Source organism: Papaver somniferum, chromosome 6 (assembly GCF_003573695.1).
Source record: "Papaver somniferum cultivar HN1 chromosome 6, ASM357369v1, whole genome shotgun sequence".
Classification (NCBI taxonomy): Eukaryota; Viridiplantae; Streptophyta; class Magnoliopsida; order Ranunculales; family Papaveraceae; genus Papaver; species Papaver somniferum.
The window spans coordinates 78,681,887-78,687,886 of NC_039363.1; positions in this window are offsets into that span (position 1 = coordinate 78,681,887).

A 6,000-nucleotide genomic window follows, 5' to 3' on the forward strand; every position below is an offset into this window, starting at 1 on the left:
TCACCTTGTTTCGGTTGTTGACTTGTCACAACGTCTTCCTCTAAAACTTCGCTTTGAATTGCTTGTTGACATGGGTTAACCTCGTCATCTACCTCATCATCTGATTCTCCAGTACGTTCACAGATTGCTATTTTATTATGGTCCCTGCTCTCCCAAAGTTTCCCTCTTGCAGAGCCTGCCCCTAAACGCTTATTGCGAACAATTTCTTTCCCTCTATGAGGCATAGACTCGGGTGTGGCAAGAGCATTCTTCTTTCTTTTCTTAACGCCAACATATTTGCTTTTTCATTTCTTAGCTTTCTTGGCTTTAGCCCTATCAAAAGAAATATGAAATAAATAAATGACAACTAACAATCGTATCTGATGCGGGCATAGATATCCTGAATAAAGACATTGAAACACGGGGGATGGTATTGTAAAAAAAAAACAGCATTGTAACTAAAAAACAACCTATGCCGAGAAAAAAAAACGTCATTGAAACTAAAAAACAACCTATGCCGGGACATAAAGCCGTCATTGGTAAAAAAGTACTGTAAATGCCGGTACTATTAGGTAATTCCTAGGTTATTCCTGTATACCAAAAGAGAATTTCCGGCATACTCGTAAAAAGTAAAACAATGTCGTAACTAACTCCCAGCGTGGTATTCCTAATATCAATGCCGAGATTAAATATTCAGTTTCAGGTGATTTTAGTTTTTTATCCGGCATAGTATTCATACTAAATTCAATGCCGAAAACCGTTATCGGCATGGTATTCATACTAAATTGAATATCGTAACAGAGTACCGGCATGTATTCATACTAATTTTAATGCCGGAATTGATTGTAACTCAACTGATTGAGTTAGGGTTGGCGATTCTAACCTAAACTCACTGCTTTAAATCGATTAAAAGACTTATAAAATGTTTCAGAATCACTTACCTTCTCACAGAAGCCATTTCTACGAGGGTTTGTTGGTATGAATCCTCTTCTTATTCCTCAAGAGAAATCCGAGCGAGCCTTTATTTTTGTTTTTGTTGAGCTATTGATTTTGATTGCAGATTGGGATTGGGTTTCTTTCGTGGAGGCATGGTTATAGATTCGGGCAATAGACGAATATATTTTTGAATTGACGATGAAGGAAAAAAAATAATCAAAACTGTTAGAGCATTGCTCGGTCGAACTCGCATGCGTTACTATCTCAAGCATGTTTGTCAATGTTAGTTATCAAAACTATGAGTATTGATTTCTAGCCTATTTGGATGTCTCAGACTAGGACATAGATTGTGTAGTTGAGTTTTAAACTTCACGGCGTTCATCTCTTGAAGACGAAGAACTACTAAGGGGATCTTGTGGAACTTCAACGACAAAAGGTATGTGGAGATTGAAACTTATTTATCACTTGGAAAGTCTATTTCTACTCTATCTCCTATGTTGAGACATAAGTCGTGTTACGATATAGTTTTCTATTATACACATTTGAGATTTCGAGCTGAGTTTATCTCGCTTATATATTTCTCAGAATATGTGTTGGCAAGCTTTCGCTTCAACCGAATTCATCTTACATTCGTGACGAAAGTACGAATAAGATCATATGAAAATTATAGAGTTACATCTTACATGGTTTGTGTGATACAATCATTTGGTGTTGTCTTGGAATGTTTCATTATGATAATTTCAATAACTTGAAAATCTCTTTGACGAAAAATAGTTTGTGAACAACAACTATATAACGTCCTCTAAGAAAGTTTCAATGATAGAAATAAAGAGTTTAGAATTATGTAACCATGTTTGGATATAAACATAGTGTGTTAATCACATTATTGTACAAGTCCAAAACCGGGAGCCTGAGGTATGCGTACCCATACACGTACTGGTGGTTACGGATGTCTGGGCAAGTATGCGTACCCATACGCATACCGGCGGAGAGTTCACTTCCGTGAAAATATGCTGGAGTTTGGAATATGTTGAAGTATGCGCACCCGTATGCGTACCGGTGTAACCAAACTCAAGTACGACTACTCAAGCATGCGTACCCGTTTGCGTACTTGAGTGGGTTACTTTCTAAAATCGGTTGTGTACATGAACATAAACATTTATATAATAAGGAATACAATCTTTGCAAACCGTGGCTATAATGTTCATGAATTGATTCGAGTGAATCAAACCGATTTCATTACGATTGTGTTCTTGTATACTTCTATGAGAATATAGCAATTGAACGACTCTTTAACTAGTTTCATTTGAGTCATTTGAACTAGTTATGGATAAGATGAATATGGTTGTATGAGAGTTATCATATGGCTAACTTCGGTTAACTATTGTTGAGCCAACATGGGTGTACACGTTTGGGTACGGTTACATAAACCTAAATGAGGGTACATTTCATTTTTGTGTAACAAGCTAAGTTCGATCTAACGATTGAAAGATATTATCTTGGCTGAATCAGGTTTTTCATCTAACGGTGAATATTGAATGCTTTGTTACCAAGGTAACTTGGATTGCAAACCCTAATTTGAAAACTATATAAAGGAGAACTGTAGCAACTGGGAAACTTAATCCCCACACTTCTGTGTGTTACTAGTTGCATAAGATAGAGTTGATTCTCCTTTAACCTTAGGTTTTCCTAAAACTTGTTGGTTAACGACTTGAAAGACTTCATTGGGATTGTGAAGCCATACCCAACTATTTCTCTCGTAGTTGCATGTTCTGGTCTTGCCCGATTCTATTGTTTGAGTACTATCTTCTCTAAGATTTTCTCGAGATTAATTTCTCCGATAGGCAAGATAAAATGTGATCACAAACATCTTCATCTCATCCTTTGTGATTCTACAATATCTAGTTTCGCCATCATACGATTTCGATTATTGTGAGGTGATTGATAAGACTGAGCTTTTCTTCGGGAATATAAGTCTGGTTTATCAATCGGTTCTTGTTCACCTTGATTTATCAAAAGACGGAACAAAAACTCTTGGGTATTTATGTGAGAGACAGATTTATTCAATCCTATAGACTTTTCTGTGTGAGACAGATTTGTTTATCAAGTCTTCGACTTTGGGTCGTAGCAACTCTTGGTTGTAGGTGAGATCAACTAAAGGAATCAATTGCGTAGTATCCTACTGGGATCAGAGACGTAAGGAGCGCAACTGTACTTTGAATCAGTGTGAGATTGATAGGGTTCAACTACAGTCCAGTCCGAAGTTCATTGGTAGTAGGCTAGTGTCTGTAGCGGCTTAATATAGTGTGGTGTTCAAACTGGACTAGCTCTCGGGGTTTTTCTGCATTTGCGGTTTCCTCGTTAAGAAATTCTGGTGTCTGTGTTATTTTTTTTTCGCATTATATTTTGTTATATAATTGAAATATCACAGGTTGTGCGTTGTATCGATCAATTAGGAAATCCAACCTTTGGTTGTTGATTGAGATTGATTGATCCTTGAACATTGGTCTTTGGTACCATTCAAGTTTACTCCTCTTATATTCAATCGGGCTCGCAGATTTCCATTTGCTGATTGCGGATTGATTTAAAAGTTAGAGATATTAAACTCTTTGACATACTTTTATCTAGATTGAGTCCGACTGTCTAGTTGATTCTCTAGAAAATATATTGGAGTAAGTTCTCTCAGATTGCCAAATAAATTGTTGGGTGTGGTTGTTAGAGCCCCGCATTTTCAAAAACCCTAACTAGCAAGAGTGCCAGAACAAATGGGGGGATATTGATTTTGGTTTTTGATTTTTAGTTTTAAGTTTTCATTTTTAGGAAAGGGTATTATAGTCTTTTCAATATGTTTTTAATTAACCAAAGGGTATTTTAGTATTTTCGCCCCCAAAAAACACCCCTTAGCAGACATTATTGGATGGGATAGTAATTATATCCCCCAATTGCGCGTTCATAATTTGCCTTCCTAGTTCGGGGCCTAGTGTGTTTATTTGGGGTATGTTACTAAAAGACAAATAGCATCATTGAGAAGTAATATATAGAAACCCCTTATCTACCTATTTTTATGAAGAGCCAACATACCCTTATTCATTAGATATGATTAATTAAGTTAGTATTAGTTAAGCCAATTAGTGTTTGTGTTTGATTATAGTGTTATGATTAGGTCAACAATTGAATTTTGTGAATTGACACAAAATTAATCAATTTTTTGGTTAATTTTGCACGTTGATACAAAATCACTAATTTTTATCTTGGAGAGCAGCGCAGCTAGCGCGTCCCTGGATGAGTACCTTCATGTGCACCTTAATTTTGACACTTCGGGAAATTCATGCTACTCAGCTGAGAGTGAGCACTAATTGTCATGTCATGTCAATGTTAAGAGTTCAGTCGGGAACATAGCATTGGATAAATACTCAGCGGGATCTGCATTAATGAATAATGAGACCAGGAGCTTAAAATAAAATTCATAGAATATTTGGGATTGTTGCAACATGCACCAATATTATTCTAATAAATTTCATAAATACTGAATTACACAGTACATAGGTAAGCAGAGGGGTATAAACACTCATCAGACTCCTGACAGCCCTACTTTTTTGCAGAAAGCATGTATATAAATACATGGTTTTACTGTTTTAGCCCTGAACTAAAAACCACCATCAACGGACTCTATCTTAGGTTTCGCGTGCTTTGGCCAGATCAGTTGTAGGCGCATGGATACTAAGGAAACTAGGTAATTAAGGGTAGTTTACTTGGCCTCAACTACACAGAGTTGGTAGTGTTTTTTGTATAGCGGCTTAATTCTGAGAGTATTCAAAACTATATTAGGTCCCGGGTTTTTTCTGCATTTGCGGTTTCCTCGTTAACAAAATCTTGTTGTGTCTTTACTTTTACTTTCCAAAATTATAATTATTGTTTTAGTTATAACTAAAATTAAATGCATTGTACGTTAATCCAACACTTGGGTTGATCCCTATAGTTGTGTTCGGTTTCGAACTAATATTGTATACCAAGTGCATACCTTGTGGTTTGCTATCTTATTGAAAGTCTCTCTATATATTATATATGATCACACAAGGAATCAGACTTATAGGTTGATATCGAAAAGATTGTGGTGTACTTGGTACCCTCATCATTTAAAAATGACCAAGTCACTAATACTAGAGATATATAAGTATAATTTGTACCTTATGTTTTCAATCTAAACGACTTAAAAGAAACGTATATATGGAATAAATCAAGTCTGTCTTATTAACCTCAAACAGAAGGATGATGTTGTTAGAGCACTGCTCGGTCGAACTCGCAAGCGTTGCTATCTCAAGCTTGTTTATCAAGTTTAGTTGATCAAAACTATATACTTGATTTCTAGTCTACTTATAGCCATGTCTCGGATTATGATAGAAGTGTATAGTTGAGCTCTGGACTTCACGACGTTCACCAATTGAAGAAGAAGATCTACTGAAGAGCTTGGAGGAACTTCATCAACAAAAGATATGTGGAGACTGAAATTTATCTATCACTCAAAAGTCTATTATATTCTACCTTCTAAAGAGACTAAGTCATATAACTATATAGACTTTTACATTATACACATTTGATATTTTTAGTCGAGTTTATCTCGCTTATCTATTTATCGAAATATGTGTTGGAAGCTTTTAGCTTTTGCTAAGTTCATCGTATACTTGACGAGTTTAGTTGGAAACAATTTATCTGTTGGAAACTAAATATTAACTCAAAGATGATCATGTGAAAATTACCTTGAACATCTTACATGATTTGTGTGAGACAATCATTTGATGTTAACTTGGGAAGTTTCGTGTTGATCGATTAATAACTTGAAAATTGCTTGAAGCTAGTGGTACGTGTAAGATTACCATTATTGTATTCTAAGAATGTTTCAATGATTAAATGAGAGTTTAGAATGGCTAACTATACCTGGATATATCATAGTATGTATACTTTGTACGTGCACCGTGGAAGTCTAGTTCAGATCCAGAACTATTGTGTTACGAACCTTGTTTGCGAACTGGTTTACTTGTGAAAAGTTCTGGAATTGTTGTTCGCATACTCTGTTTGCAAACGGCT